Consider the following 17,919-nt stretch of genomic DNA (forward strand, 5'->3'; position numbering starts at 1 on the left):
TTAAAAACAGGTACTCAAACACTTTTTGCTGAGTGTTCAGAGCAGCACTATTTACAATAGCCAAAAGATGGAAACAACCTTAATGCCTGTCAACAGATGAACAGATAAACAAATTGTGGTGTGTATGTCTATGTGTGTGTGTATATATGTATGTGTGTATATATGTATGTATGTATCTGTATACATAATACATAATGTAATACTACATCATAAAAAGTAATGTAATAATGGTATATGCTACAATTTGGACAAAAGTTAAAACATGCTGAGTGAAGATGGCAAGAAACAAAAGGTTATGTGTATGTTTCTTTTTTATGTGAACTATCAAGAGAAACAAATCCATAAAGACTGAAAGCAATTAGTGGTACCAGAGGATAGAGGGAGGGAGAAATAGAGAGTGATTATTTATTGACTATGTAGTAGGGATGCTCTCATGTGATAAAAAAAGTTTTAAACTAGAGGGAGATGGTAGTTTCACAATACTGGGAATACAGTAAATGATACTGAACTGTACACTTTTAAAAAGTTAACTGTATGTTGTATGAATTTCACCTCAGTAAAAACCTTAGTCATGAGATCAAACATTTCAGCTTCTTTATTTCTGGGATATATTAAAATAGATTATGATCTCTGTGTTTATTATCATATTCCCTACCTGAATTCCTTGCTTTCTTATGTCTCCCCTTACACAACTCTGGGTAGATTTCAAGGAGATCCAACAGCTGACTTCATTTATTTCCTGTATGTTTAATGACCAAAATACACATCATTATAAATAAAATGTCCTTATAGCCTCAAGGCTTTCATCTGACATATTTGTAAAAATTTTGAACTTTTCTTCATAAATACCATGAGAAAACATTTGATAAATCTTCTTTATTTCATTAGAGTACTGAAAAAATGACCACCTTCCAAGAGAAAAATATCAATGTCAAATTGATTTTGTTAGCATTCAAACTGCACCACAGAAAAACTAAGGAAACCTATTTTGACTTGACCAAAAGTTTTTGCAACTATAAAATTAGACAAAAGGTACAATGAGGAAAATTGGGACACTTTGGAAATATTCATCATGTTAGCAAACAGTGGCATCACACCATTGTTGCCATCTTGACATTAACAGTCACTGAGAGTTATATGATTCTCATAGACTGGAAGGTTAGAATGAAAAAAAAAATTCCCTTTGAAATCCAGATTATGTTACTTTTTTCATTTGTTTTTGTTTTAACTTTGAAGAAGTTACTTAATTTTCAGAGAATTCCTTCAAGCATAAAATGTGATCATGTGCAAGAAAATAATTTTGTGAAATACTGAAAAACAAAAACAAAACAAAACACCTTAAAGTATAAAGTAACATACCGGTGATATAAAATAACAAAGTTACTATGTCCTGCAATGAGATTTTTTTTTTGAAGATTTTATTTATTTATTTGACAGAGATTACAAGTAAGCAGAGAGGCAGTCAGAGAGAGGAGGAAGCAGGCTCCCTGCTGAGCACAGAACCCAATGTGGGGCTCGATCCCAGGACCCTGGGATCATGACCTGAGCCGAAGGCAGAGGCTTAACCCACTGAGCCACCCAGGTGCACCCTGCAATGAGATTTTTAACAAGTATTTTCATTCATTAAATATTTAACAGATTTGTTATGTGGAAGGTAACATAACAGGCATTTGGGATGATTAGATAAATAAGAAAGTCTTTAACATCAATTTGTTCTCAGTATGATAAATGCTACAACTTAGATAAAGAGAGGATACAGTCAGAGGGCAGCTGGAACATGGTAAATACAAGGGAAGAGAGTGGCAGTTCAAAAGATGCTTCCTGTAAGACATTATGTCAAAGCATCCCTTCAGTCTTGAGATATTGGTTAGGCGAAGAAAAACCAAAACTATATTTCTGGCTGAGAGTTAAACAGGCAAAGACAAAGAGTTAAGATAAAGGATGTTCTACAGAGAGAAATGCAAGTATTTTAAATAAAACAAAGTATAGGAAGGAAGAGTTATATAGAAGTTCAAGCTAAACTGCTCAGAAAAGATAAAATCATGAAGGAAATCAAGTCAGGCTCCTTGATAAGGAATGTGTCCTTCAACTTGAAGACATTCAGGAAGCATCAAATGTTTTGAGCATGTGAAATACCTGATAATATTTTCAGTTAAGCATATAACCCAGATTGCAGTATAACACATAGGTTGGAGAGACGTTGTTTCTAGCAATCTAGATGGTAGATCAGATGTGCAGAAGAAATCCCTTCAGTATAAAAACATTAAGTTACATTTTAAATAATGACTGCTGGAATTTAAGTTACATTTTTAACAATGAGTGATTGGGAAATAAAGGGAAACCATACAAGGAGGCCCAAAATGTCAAAAGAGAATGATGATTTTTTTTTTTTTTTGAGAGAGAAAGCACGCACAAGTTGAGTGCATGCACACATTCAAAAGCCAGAGGAGAAGGGGTAGAAGGAGAGGAAAAGAGAATCTTGAGGAGGCATCCCACCCAGGACACAGCCCACTTCAAGGTTGTATCTCAGGACTCTCAGATCATGATCTGAGCTGAAATCAAGAGTGGAATGCTTGACAAACTAAGCCACCCAGCCATCCTGAGAATGATTCTTTTCTCAGGGAGTTGAAAGCATTTTCTAATCCTGAGTACTTGAGAACGTGTTTATTAACAGGCCAGCAACTCATACCTATTAGGAATAAGAGAAATGGCTCAGTCACTGTGGGAAGTCAAAACAGAAAGCGCTGATGAAGTAAAATCCCCCAAAAAGAGACGTCACCAAGTGATAAACCAAAAAAAACCCACAACCCAGGGTTGGAAAGTTTGGGTAGGGGTGAGGGGGAAATCTGTAAAATCCCTAACCAGCCCTGAGAGTTCTACAGCTTGAATGCCCACTACCCATGAGCCACCTCTTCCCCCAAGAGGTCAACATGATAGTTTTGAAGTAGCCCTGGTTGATCATGAAACCAGTACTAGGCAAAAGGAAATGGAAATGCCCTGTAACATAATGCACTTCAAAAGCAGGCTCAAGGAATTCCCACAGATAGAGTTCCAAAGGTATTAGCTAATAATATTTGAAAATCACAGAACATTAAAGAAATACATCATTAAGAATGAGAATTCTATAGAAAAAAATATACTGAAGTGTCAGAGGTACAAAAATCTAAAAATACTAGAAGTATCAGACACAAAATATAAAATATGTTTTAAGAAATAAAAAGGAGCTAAAGAGGGCACCTGGGTGGCTTAGTGGGTTAAGCCTCTGCCTTCGGCTCAGGTCACGATCTCAGGGTCCTGGGATGGAGCCACGCATCGGGCTCTCTGCTTAGAGGGGAGCCTGCTTCCCCCTCTCTCTCTGCCTGCCTCTCTGCCTACTTGTGACCTCTCTGTGTCAAATAAATGAATAAAATCTTTTAAAAAATAAAATAAAATAAAAGGAGCTAAAGAATGAGCAAAGAAATGACAAAATTTCGTGTCTGAAAATCAAATATGACCCAGGCAGATTTGAAAAAAAAAATCTAAATATCCTGAAAATAACAAATATATATTAATTGAAATTTAAACCTTAATAGACACGTCAACAGCTAAGGACTGAATTCATAAGTTAAATAACAAAACTTAAAAAATATTAAGAATTCAACACAGGTAGTGAATAAGACAGTATATATGAAAAAGATGTGAAGATATATAGAGAAAGGTCCACTGATATCTAATCAGAGTTCCAGATCGAATAGAAAGGGTAGGGGAGGATTTATATTAGAAATAGATGTTAGTTAAGTCCTTTGCCTCTGGCTATAATGAAAAGGCTTTTATCAGACCAACCCTCCAGCTAAGAAGAACTATAATACTAGATAAATAAAACAAATAGCTATTTAAAAGCATCAACAAGCAACAAAAGCAGCTAGGACATTAAGAGTCAGGATCCTAGAGAGAGGAGAAATCTCATTAAAAGTGAATTTGATATTCTCCTGCTGATTTTTCTCTTGAGATATATGCTGATTTCTAAATATCTACATTCCAAGCAAGAAGATGTAGCTTAAATGAAAGAATTCTACTTCTGGAAGATAGAATAACAGGAACTAGACCTTCCTTACCCTCTAAAATAAACACAGAACACATAAGGAAATGACTTTTAAGACATTGGACACCAGGTAACAAAGAACAATAATCACTAAGAGAGGTAGAACAAATAAATTTTACTGCATTGAAGAATTACTGTAGCCCAGAAAGTGGTAATCAAATTTGAGCTTATAATTGTGACCCGCATGAGAGGTGAGAAATACTTTTATTTCAATTTCCTATTATGGGTGAGGCTAGGTATCTTTTCTTATATTTAAGAACCATATCAATATCTTTGCTGTTTATATCTTCTGCCAACTTCCTACAAGGTCTTTTTTTTTCTCTAATTTTTAGAATTCTTTATAAATTAGATATCATTCTCATTTACCTGAGCTATATGTTGCAAACACAGTATTTTTTTTTGCATTTGACTTTAATTTGTCATACAAATATTTTTATTTGATAGGTAAATGTATTAATTGCTTTTATTGAATCTAGATTTTGAGGCATAATTATTTCAGAAGTCTTTGACTACATCAGGATTATACAGAGTTTTATCCATGTTTTCTCCTAGGATTCTATTGTTTTATTATTTTACATTTACATCTCTTATCCATTTGGAATTAATTCTTCTGTAAACTAGAGATAGGCATTTTGTTTCACTGGTTTACTTTTGTTGTTGTTCAAATGTCTACCCAATTATTCCAGAAGCACTTATTAAAAAGACTACCTTTCCCTACTAATTTGAGATCTCACCCTCATCATAAAAAAAAAAAAAATCCCCATGTGCATTTTGGTTTCTTTTTGGACTTCAGACTTTCTGAAAAAGAATATAAAGAACTGGTCTGTCTATTTATTGATGTACCAGCAGTATAACAATTTAACAAAATAGACTTACAGCATATTTTAATATCTGGCAGGGCTAGTCACCTCTTACAGATTTTCTTTGTCAGCTTTCCTAGCTATTCTTGTATGTTTTTCAATATTACCTTTATTATCAATACATCGTTTCCAGATACAATGACTTTTAATGGCATTGCTTTAAATATATAAATTAGGGAGAAACAACATCTGTGTTATAGCTGCCCTGTTTTAGAATAAAAAGTATCCTTTCATTTTGTATCTTCTGGGGTTATAAAGTTTTTTTTTATATAATTTTGGCATATTCCGTTTTATGTTTACTTCTAGTACTTTATCTTACTTGTAAGTGAGGTTTCTCTACCATTTTATAGTAATTGTACATGTCAGATTATTGATTTCTGTATGTTAATTCTATATCTGCTATCTTACTGAATTCTTTTATTGTTTGTATTTTATCACAGACTCCCTAGTATTGCCCAGTTATACCATTATATCTCTGCAAATAGAGACAGTTTTACTTCTTTTCCAATTGTTATAACTCTAAATGGTTTCTCTTGTCTGATTTCATTTACTAATGCTTCCATTATCAATACTAGTGAATGTGGTAAGCATCCTGCCTTGATGATCATGATGTACACATGCTTCTAACATTTTCCCATTAAATATGATGCCGGTTTAGGAATAGGATGGATTATAAATATAGTCAGAGATACAGATATAAAATTGTTAAAAAAAGTATTCATTAATTCTATTTTTCTCCTTAGACCTATTAATACAGTATATTTTATATACTTTCAAATATTAAACCAACCATGCATGCATGGAATAAATCCTACTGGGTCAAGAGTGTTATATTTTCTTATCATAGTGTTGGATTCTGGTTGCTATTATTTTACTTATCAAATTTTATATTGATGTTTATATATCACATTGGTCAATCATTTTATTTTTTTCACTATCTCTAGTAGATTAAGCAACTAATATATTTGTTTTATTGAAGGAATATGAATATTTTCCTCAATTTCTGTACTTTGGAACAATTTATGTAGCATTAGGACTATCTAAACATTTGCGTGCCGTAGGAGTCTACAGGGCTTGAAAATTCAGAGCAGGGTCAAATGCCTGAGATAGAAATGCTCAGCCACGGGCTAGGTGAGCACAGAGTGGAGGGAGACAGGAGTGACTGCCTGCTTTTCCATGAGGGCATAAGGAAGAGTGGAGGGTACAAGCTTTTGGCTAGGGGTTTAGAGATTTGGAGGCCACCATTTTCATGCTCATCCTCTAAAGTGTCCTAGTAAGCCTTCAAGGGACAAATCTACATAGAGCAATCCAGAGCCCCTTGGCTGGCCCCCTGGCAGGGCCTGTGCAATTATGCCTGGGTTAAAGACACCTGAGAATCGGTGCCACAGGCCCCTTGCATAGAAGATCAGCAAAAACATCCAACTAAGACCAAGAACACACAGAAGTGCAAAACTCCAGCACTAGGGAGTAATGGGATATAGAATTCCTAGGATTTTTTCCTCATGATTCTTTAGTCTTTCAATTTTAATTTTATTTTCTCTTTACATTTCAACCAATTTCTTATTTTATCAACCTTTTTTAAAGTATTTTTTAATTTTCATTTTTACAGTTACATTCTATCCTTTCATTGTATTTAGTTTTATTTTTATCTGTGTGTATATGTTTGTATATATGTGTGTGTATGTATGTTTTTCTTTCTTTACAATTTTGGATTGCAGTATCTTGTAACAGACCAAAATACACATAGAATCAAGTGTATTGCTCTGTTTTCTTCACCTAATTGTATTATTTTTTTAAGTCTTTTTAAATTTTCATCTTTAAATTTACATTCTGTCATTTCAATGTATTTAATTTTATTTTGTATACATATAAAAGTTGTATATGTTTTATATATATACAAAATACATGTTTTGTATATATATAAAAAAAATTTTTTCCTTTCAATTTTTTCCTACAATTTTGGGATGTAGTTTCTTCTAATGAACAGTCCAAAACATAGCAACGATATATAGTATATTGTTCTGTGCTGTCCAATCTTTACTTTTTTCTTTTCATTTTCATTTTTATATTTAAATTCTATTTTTTCACTGTATTTAATTTCATTTTTGAACATAGATGAGTTTTTCTTTCCTTAAAATTTTGGGATATAGTTTTCTAATAAACAGACAAAAATACACAGAGGATACAGTGCATTGCTGTATTCTGTTTACCTGTTTGATCATAATCTCATTTTTTTAATCTTTTAATCTTCATTATTATATTTTTCCATTTCACGTCTCTTTTGATTCGTTTAGTGTATACTTCTCTGGGATCATTGTTGCCATTTTTAGTAGTTTGTTCTCTTGTTCATCTATTCTTCCGTGGACAGAATGACAAGACAGAAAAACTCACCTCAACAAAGAGAAAAAAGGCAATACTGACTGCCAGGGACCTAATCATTATGGGTGTAAGTAAAATGTTCAGAATAATGATTATAAAGATAGTAGCTAGGGTTGAAAAAAGCATAGAAGACATTAGGGAATCCCTTTCTGGAGAAATAAAAGAACTAAAATCTAAACAAGTCAATTTTTTAAAAAAGATAATAAGATGTTGAACCAACCTTGCAGCCCTGGAATAAATCCCACTTGGTCGTGGTGAATAATCTTTTTAATGTACTGTTGAATCCTATTGGCTAGTATTTTGTTGAGTATTTTTGCATCTGTGTTCATCAAGGATATCGGTCTATAGCTCTCTTTTTTGGTGGGATCCTTGTCTGGTTTTAGGATCAAGGTGATGCTGGCCTCATAAAATGAGTTTGGAAGTTTTCCTTCCATTTCTATTTTTTGGAACAGTTTCAGGAGAATAGGAATTAGTTCTTCTTTAAATGTTTGGTAGAATTCCCCCGGGAAGCCGTCTGGCCCTGGGCTTTTGTTTGTTTGGAGATTTTTAATGACTGTTTCAATCTCCTTACTGGTTATGGGTCTGTTCAGGCTTTCTATTTCTTCCTGGTTCAGTTGTGGTAGTTTATATGTTTCTAGGAATGCATCCATTTTTTCCAGATTGTCAAATTTATTGGCGTAGAGTTGCTCATAGTATGTTCTTATAATAGTTTGTATTTCTTTGGTGTTAGTTGTGATCTCTCCTCTTTCATTCATGATTTTATTTATTTGGGTCCTTTCTCTTTTCTTTTTGATAAGTCGGGCCAGGGGTTTATCAATTTTATTAATTCTTTCAAAGAACCAGCTCCTAGTTTCGTTGATTTGTTCTATTGTTTTTTTGGTTTCTATTTCATTGATTTCTGCTCTGATCTTTATGATTTCTCTTCTCCTGCTGGGCTTAGGGTTTCTTTCTTGTTCTTTCTCCAGCTCCTTTAGGTGTAGGGTTAGGTTGTGTACCTGAGACCTTTCTTGTTTCTTGAGAAAGGCTTGTACCGCTATATATTTTCCTCTCAGGACTGCCTTTGTTGTGTCCCACAGATTTTGAACCGTTGTATTTTCATTATCATTTGTTTCCATGATTTTTTTCAATTCTTCTTTAATTTCCCGGTTGACCCATTCATTCTTTAGAAGGATGCTGTTTAGTCTCCATGTATTTGGGTTCTTTCCAAACTTCCTTTTGTGGTTGAGTTCTAGCTTTAGAGCATTGTGGTCTGAAAATATGCAGGGAATGATCCCAATCTTTTGATACCGGTTGAGTCCTGATTTAGGACCGAGGATGTGATCTATTCTGGAGAATGTTCCATGTGCACTAGAGAAGAATGTGTATTCTGTTGCTTTGGGATGAAATATTCTGAATATATCTGTGATGTCCATCTGGTCCAGTGTGTCGTTTAAGGCCTTTATTTCCTTGCTGATCTTTTGTTTGGATGATCTGTCCATTTCAGTGAGGGGAGTGTTAAAGTCCCCTACTATTATTGTATTATTGTTGATGTGTTTCTTTGATTTTGTTATTAATTGGTTTATATAGTTGGCTGCTCCCACAAAACAGACACATAGATCAATGGAACAGAATAGAGAGCCCAGAAATAGACCCTCAACTCTATGGTCAACTAATCTTCGACAAAGCAGGAAAGAATGTCCAATGGCAAAAAGACAGCCTCTTCAATAAATGGTGCTGAGAAAATTGGACAGCCACATGCAGAAAAATGAAATTGGACCATTTCCTTACACCACACACAAAAATAGACTCAAAATGGATGAAGGACCTCAATGTGCGAAAGGAATCCATCAAAATCCTTGAGGAGAACACAGGCAGCAACCTCTTTGACCTCAACCGCAGCAACATCTTCCTAGGAACAACGCAAAAGGCAAGGGAAGCAAGGGCAAAAATGAACTATTGGGATTTCATCAAGATCAAAAGCTTTTGCACAGCAAAGGAAACAGTTAACAAAATCAAAAGACAACTGACAGAATGGGAGAAGATATTTGCAAATGACATATCAGATAAAGGACTAGTGTCCAGAATCTATAAAGAACTTAGCAAACTCAACACCCAAAGAACAAATAATCCAATCAAGAAATGGGCAGAGGACATGAACAGACATTTCTGCAAAGAAGACATCCAGATGGCCAACAGACACATGAAAAAGTGCTCCATATCACTCGGCATCAGGGAAATACAAATCAAAACCACAATGAGATATCACCTCACACCAGTCAGAATGGCTCAAATCAACAAGTCAGGAAATGACAGATGCTGGCGAGGATGCGGAGAAAGGGGAACCCTCCTACACTGTTGGTGGGAATGCAAGCTGGTGCAGCCACTCTGGAAAACAGCATGGAGGTTCCTCAAAATGTTGAAAATAGAACTGCCCTATGACCCAGCAATTGCACTATTGGGTATTTACCCTAAGGATACAAACGTAGTGATCCAAAGGGGCACATGCACCCGAATGTTTATAGCAGCAATGTCCACAATAGCCAAACTATGGAAAGAACCTAGATGTCCATCAACAGATGAATGGATCAAGAAGATGTGGTATATATACACAATGGAATACTATGCAGCCATCAAAAGAAATGAAATCTTGCCATTTGCGACAACATGGATGGAACTAGAGCGTATCATGCTTAGCGAAATAAGTCAAGCAGAGAAAGACAACTATCATATGATCTCCCTGATATGAGGAAGTGGTGATGCAACATGGGGGCTTAAGTGGGTAGGAGAAGAATCAATGAAACAAGATGGGATTGGGAGGGAGACAAACCATAAGTGACTTTTAATCTCACAAAACAAACTGAGGGTTGCTGGGGGGAGGGGGTTTGGGAGAAGGGGGTGGGATTATGGACATTGGGGAGGGTATGTGCTTTGGTGAGTGCTGTGAAGTGTGTAAACCTGGTGATTCACAGACCTGTACCCCTGGGGATAGAGTATTATGCCTCCATCAGAAAGGATGAATACCCAACTTTTGTAGCAACATGGACGGGACTGGAAGAGATTATGCTGAGTGAAATAAGTCAAGCAGAGAGAGTCAATTATCATATGGTTTCACTTATTTGTGGAGCATAACAAATAGCATGGAGGACATGGGGACTTAGAGTGGAGAAGGGAGTTGGGGGAAATTGGAAGCGGAGGTGAACCATGAGAGACTATGGACTCTGAAAAACAATCTGAGGGTTTTGAAGGGACGGGGGGTGGGTGGTTGGGGTACCAGGTGGTGGGTATTATAGAGGGCACGGATTGCATGGAGCACGGGGTGTGGTGCAAAAATAATGAATACTGTTATGCTGGAAATAAAAAAAAAAAAAAAAAAAAAGATAATAAGATGCAAGAAAAAAATGGAGGTTCTAACAGTTAGGATAAACCACGCAGAAGAGAGATTTGGAGATTTGAAGACAAAATGATGGAGAAAAAAGAAGCTGAGAAAAAGAAAGACGAGCAACCCTAAAACTCCTAGAACTCAAAAAGGAACTCAGTAAAGTGTCAGGATATAAAATCAATGTACAGAAATCAGTTGCCTTTGTATATACCAACAATGAGACAGAAGACAGAGAAATTAAGGAGTTGATCCCATTTACAATAGCACCCAAAACCATAAGATACCTAGGAATAAACCTAACCAAAGAGGCAAAGGATCTGTACTCAGAAAGCTATAGAACACTCATGGAAGGCACAAAGAAATGGAAAACCATTCCATGCTCATGGATTGGAAGAGCAAATACTGTTAAAATGTCTATATTACCCAAAGCAATCTACACATTCAAAGCAGTCCCTATTAAAATACCATCAGCACTTTTCACACAACTGGAACAAACTGTCCTAAAATTTGCATGGAACCAGAAAAGACCCCAAACAGCCAAAGCAATGTCCAAAAAGAAAACCAAAGCTCAAAGCATTACAATGCTGGACTTCAAGCTATATTACAAAGCAGTAATCATCAAGACATTATGGTGCCAGCACAAAAACGGACACACAGATCAATGGAACAGATCGAAAACCCAGAAACGGACCCTCAACTCTTTGGCCAACTTCTCTTTGACAAGACAAGAAAGAATACCCAATGGAAAAAAGACAGTCTCTTCAACAAGTGGTGCTGAGAAAATTGGACAGCCACATGCAGAAGAATGAAACTGGACCATTTTCTTACACCATACACAAAAATCAACTCCAAATGGATGAAAGACCGAAATGTGAGACAGGGATCCATCAAAATCCTAGAGGAGAACACAGGCAGGAACCTCTTGAACCTCAGCACAGAAACTTCATACTAGACACGTCTCCAAAAGCAAGAGAAACAAAAGCAAAAATGAACTATGGGACCTCATCAAGATAAAAAGCTTTTGCACAACAAAGGAAATATTCAACAAAACTAAAAAGCAACCTGGGGAATGGGAGACGATATTTTCAAATGTCTTATCAGACAAAGGGCTAGTATCCAAAATTGATAAAGAACTTATCACCCCAAAGAACTCAATACCCAAGAAACAAAAAATCCCATCAAGAAATGGGCAGAATACATGAGCAGACATTTCTCCAAAGAAGACATACAAATGGCCAACAGACACATGAAAAAGTGTTCAACATCACTAGGCATCTGGGAAATACAAATCAAAACCACAATGAGATACCATTTCACACCAATCAGAGCAGCTAAAATTAACAAATTGGGAAAGGATAAATGTTGGCAAGGATGAGGAAAAAGGGGAACCCTCCTACACTGTTGGTGGGAATACAAACTGGTCTAGCCACTCTGGAAAGCAGTATGGAGGTTCCTCAAAAAGTTGAAAATAGAGCTAGTCCTAGCAATTGTATTACTAGGGATTTACCCCAAATATACCAATGTTGTGATCTGAAGGGGCATGTGCACCTGAATGTTTATAGCAGTGATGTCCACAATAGCCAAACTGTGGCAAGAGCCCAGATGTCCATCTACAGATGAATGGATAAAGAAGATCTGGTATTTATATATAATGGAATACTACTTAGCCATCAAAAATGAAATCTTGCCATTTACAATGACATGGATGGTACTAGAGAGCATTATGCTAAGCGAAGTAAGTCAGGCAGAGAAACAGAAATACCACATGATTTCACTCATATGTGAAATTTAAGCAAAGAAACAGAGGATAAATAGGGGAAGTAATGAAAAAATAAAACTAGATGAAACCAGAAAGGAAGACAAATGATAAGAGATTCCAAATTATAAGAAACAAACAGAGGGTTGCTGGAGGGAAGGGTGGTGGGCAGCAGTTGAGGTAACTGGGTGATGAACATTAAGGAGGACACTAGATGTAATAATCACTGGCTATAAGACTGATGAATCACTGAGTTCTGAAACTAATAATATACTATATGTTAATGAATTGAATTTAAATTTTAAAAGGACTATCTAAATTTTAAGTTTGATAGAAATCCCTTATGAAGTAGGCTTGATAAACTTTTGCATTTATTCCATGAAAATTGACCTGCTTAAGCTTTCCCTCTTCTATGGATTCAATTAAAAAAGTAAACTGTTCCTCATTTCATGAAGTCTTTACATGTATCTGCAGAGGGGTCACCAATATAATTTCTTTGTTTTTGAAGTTCTTCTAGTTAAGCCCACATATATTGATATAACTGATATAATTCAATGTTGTAAGTATTATATGTACTTCGTTTTCCATATTTGGTTACCTGTGTTTTGTGGGTTTTTTTTTTTCTTTAATTTTCTTTCTTTTTTTTTTTTAATTTTTTATTTTTCATGAACATATATTTTTATCCCCAGGGGTACAGGTCTGTGAATCACCAGGTTTACACACTTCACAGCACTCACCAAAGCACATACCCTCCCCAATGTCCATAATCCCATTTTCTTTCTTTTGTTACATCAAAAGATTTTTGTTTTGGTTATATTGGTTCCTCTTATACTTACATATTTGTTAGATTTCTATTTTATTTAACTTTCACTATCTAGTCAGTCTTTAGTAGTACATTTTGACTCCCACATAGTGCTTACATAATATTCAATGAGCTTATTCTACTTTCTCATTACCTCTCCTTTCTTCCTTTAAGTTCTAGTATTTTCATTCTTTTTCTTTTAAAGATATGATTTATTTATTTGACAGAGAAAGAGCACATGTAGGCAGAGAGGCAGGCAGAGGGAGAGGGAGAATTGGGCTCTCTTTCCACTGAGCTGGGAGCCCAATGCCCAGGACTCTGGGATCAAGACCTGAGCTGAAGGCAGCCACCTAACTAAACAAGCCACCCAGGCACACCTATTATTTTCACTTTCTAAGAGCACATAATATTTATACATCATTCTTCTACTCATCTTCACTTTTATTATTCTTTTTTTTTCCTTATTTTTTTTATTTTTTTATTTTTTTATAAACATATATTTTTATCCCCAGGGGTACAGGTCTGTGAATTGCCAGGTTTACACACTTCACAGCACTCACCAAAGCACATACCCTCCCCAATGTCCATAACCCCACCCCCCTTCTCCCAACCCCTCTCCCCCCAGCAACCCTCAGTTTGTTTTGTGAGATTAAGAGTTACTTAGGGTTTGTCTCCTTCCCAATCCCATCTTGTTTCATTTATTCTTCTCCTACCCACTTAAGCCCCCATGTTGCATCACCACTTCCTCATATCAGGGAGGAAGTTGTCTTTCTCTGCTCGACTTATTTCGCTAAGCATAATACGCTCTAGTTCCATCCATGTTGTTGCAAATGGCAAGATTTCATTTCTTTTGATGGCTGCATAGTATTCCATTGTGTATATATACCACATCTTCTTGATCCATTCATCTGTTGATGGACATCTAGGTTCTTTCCATAGTTTGGCTATTGTGGACATTGCTGCTATAAACATTCGGGTGCACGTGCCCCTTTGGATCACTACGTTTGTATCTTTAGGGTAAATACCCAATAGTGCAATTGCTGGGTCATAGGGCAGTTCTATTTTCAACATTTTGAGGAATCTCCATGCTATTTTCCAGAGTGGTTGCACCAGCTTGCATTCCCACCAACAGTGTAGGAGGGTTCCCCTTTCTCCGCATCCTCGCCAGCATCTGTCATTTCCTGACTTGTTGATTTTAGCCATTCTGACTGGTGTGAGGTGATATCTCATTGTGGTTTTGATTTGTATTTCCCTGATGCCGAGTGATATGGAGCACTTTTTCATGTGTCTGTTGGCCATCTGGATGTATTATTCTTATATTTTAAATTAAAAATCTCCTTTGGCTGAAATTTCTCTAGTTAGTTTTTGGTTGGATAAAGATCTCTCTCTAGTTATTTGGCCCAAAAAGGATTAAAGTATTCAATATCCCTTGAGTCATTGCATGTCTACTATTTTGATATGGCCATGACATTTCAAGGACAACTTGGATGAATATAATATCCTTGGTTTACAATTTCTTTGTTTGAATTTCTTCCAAATGATGTTCCTTTGATGGCTTGATTTACATGTTGCTTTTCTAGAGGCCCTGAGAATGTTGTTTTTATAATTATTAGTTTCACACCAGTACATATCAGAGTTGATAATTCTGGAACAATTTTCCGAGGCATCAGTAGGTACTTAAAATATATATATTTTTTTAATTCTAGAAAACTTTTCTTGTAATAGAATTTTAAACATGAGTCCTGTTTCAGTGTTTGAGTTTTCATCTTCATGGGTTCCAATGTTGGATCTTCCTTGATTGCATTAATTTTAAAGCTTTACTTCTAACAATTTTATTTTATTATTATTTTCTGAATTTATTAGGAGTAAATTATGCTTTTTATTCAAATCTATTCCTTCCAGGTATCTTCTAATTCAGTCTTCAATTCTGGTATCATTTTGCCATTACATTTTTTTTTTTTTTGCTGAACAATCAATTCTTAATTTATTTATGGTTTTTGTTCATTTTTTTTGCTGCATTGTTAGATATCAGATATAAGCTATTTCTTCATGTGCTTATTTGATGATGTATGCTTCAATATGGAATTACATACTGCAGTTATTTTCTGCCTCCTCATTGATTGGAATGGGATTTTCTTCATCTGAAAAACTTTTATTCATATATTCTATTTTTTTCTTGTAGTAGCTTTGTACTATAAAACTCATATTTTTGCATTTCTGAGAACAGACTGATAGTTTGGGTTGGTTTAAAAGATTCCTAATTTAAGAATACTTTTCTGTCAGTGATCTAACATGCAGTTTCTTTAATAGATGCCTCTTTTTTGAGGAGTTATGTCCTTCAATTATTTAAATTTTTCTTTTGTTTTCCAGGATCATAAATTTTCTCCTCTGGCTCCTTTTCTCTTTTCCATGCACTTTCCAAAATATGCCTCTTCTTTCCTTTTTCTTCTACCTTTCTCAAGTATTGTCCTTCCAAAGATGCCTCCTTGGAGACCTCCCTTACCTGTACATACCCTTCTTGTAATTAATACTCAAAATTACCAGAACTTGTTTTTCAGTATTTGCTTACAGAGACTGACTTTCTCTTTCTGCTGTTGATTTTAGTTCAATTTTAGGCCCTTCATTTCCCTCTTTTCTCTTCTACAGATTTTCTGGTCACATCTTGCTCTCTGCGAAGGCTTGTGGTAGAGATCTGAGAAATAGCTCCACTGAAAACTGATGTTTATTTTTCTACTTAGGGGCATTTTGAAATATGTAATTTCTCTGGCATATAATTATAGTAAAGATATGGAATTTGTGTGGTTATATTTGTTCTTCTACTTCAGTAACTGGCCAACTATGATTCCCTGGCCAAATCTAGTTCATCACCTGTTTTTGAAAGAAAAGACATGGACATGTTTATTTGTTGATGTATTTTTTATGGCTGGTTTCACACTACAATAGGAGCATAAAATAGTTGCAACAGAGACGCTGTGGCCCACAAAGCCAAAAACATTTAGTATCTGGTCCCTTTACAGAATAAGCCTGCTAATCCCTGATCTACCTCATTTTTATAGTTTTGGAGGATGTATTAGAAGATTCAAATTTAGGTGCATGCCATTGACTATCAGAAATCCCTTGAGAAATTCAATTTTAAGAATTCAATTTCCTTAAAATGACAAACCCTAAGAGCCTTAAAATTGAGACACTAAAATAAAGCAATACCACACATAACCGTATTTTCTCTGGCAGTATGAGAAATGTAAATAATATTTCTAAATGCCTACTGTGAGATAGGTACTTGAAGTTTTGCATGTATTTTAATGTCCCATATAAAAACTCAAGGAAGTACTCATTATTTTTCTTTCCACAGATGAGAATATTGCTTAGAAAGATTATTTACTTTTTTAAGGTCTTTTTACTGATAAATAGAAAAATTGGTATTCCAGCTCAGGATTCTCTGGTTCCAAATCCTGTATTCTATCAGACCTCTTCCGCTAATTTATGAATGTGAATTAGGCAAATTATGCAGCTAGTTCAGGTAAGTCTCAAGAATGCTAGATGCCCTTTTCCATTTGCACTTTTTCCAATCCCTGATTAATTTGAACCATTTAATTTCACACCACCCTTTTTTTTTTACCACTGTGCCTAACTTTCATGAAAGATAACTGTGCCTACAAGAAGGAACACTAAGCTAAGCATTCTTATAAAACACTGTCAACCACATCAGGAATGCACTTTGGGGACCTACCCACCTTTCTTATTAGAAAACTACCAAATTTAGCTTCTGCTTCAGTCTAAGTGTAAGACCCTGAAAGCCAGAATGATTATATATTTAAAGTCTTCTTGTTGGGTCACATATTGCTAAGCCTCACAAATCAGTAAGAATTGTATGTGTACACACACACACACACACACATTGTACAGAGTTGCCAAAGTAAAATATGGTCACTCTCTTTTGGAGTCTCCTAGAATTCAGACAATAAACTTCTTAAACTGTACCCCCACAGTAAAGGAACCTTAAATAAAATGTGAACCTAGGTTATCATGAAGGAGTTGTTTGTTATTCTTAGCAACACATACTCCCCATCTCAAAACAATCAGTCCTTCTATCCCTTTACCCATCTTAAGGGGATGTCGCCCCAGGCTTTCCCTCTCTTTATAAACAGTAAACTACTGAATCCATTCTTATTACACAAAACAATTCCATATGAGAGAGAATTGGTAGAAAAACAAATAAATAAAACAACAACAACTAAAAACCTAGTTTTGTCATCAGTTAACTCTACACATTCATGGGCTTTCCCTGAGTAGACAATGTTCTTCTGTTTGAAAGCCATTATTTTTTAAAGTTGTTTTGGGAGTTCAGGGATTTTTCAGGGATTTCAGGGCTTTCTTGACTCCTCTAAGATTAGTTTTCCTACAGTTTTCCTACAGTAGTCATTCCTTAATATTGTTTTAGGCGGTTTCTACTCAGAATATATTTTGCTTAATGTGAAAAGCAAAAGATCTAACAGGCCTGAGATTTTGAAATGGCAATTAATTTCAATAATAGGAGTGACAATAAACTGGATCACTTTGTATTTGAAAATTTTGTTCAATTTTAGAAGTTTCATAAGTGAGTCACACTCTCCAAAGAGCTTGAAGGAGAACTTTTCACACACATACTGGAAGGAAGAGAAAGATTAAGTATTTGAATAATAT

The sequence above is a fragment of the Mustela erminea genome, chromosome 10 (assembly GCF_009829155.1).
Source record: "Mustela erminea isolate mMusErm1 chromosome 10, mMusErm1.Pri, whole genome shotgun sequence".
NCBI lineage: Eukaryota > Metazoa > Chordata > Mammalia > Carnivora > Mustelidae > Mustela > Mustela erminea.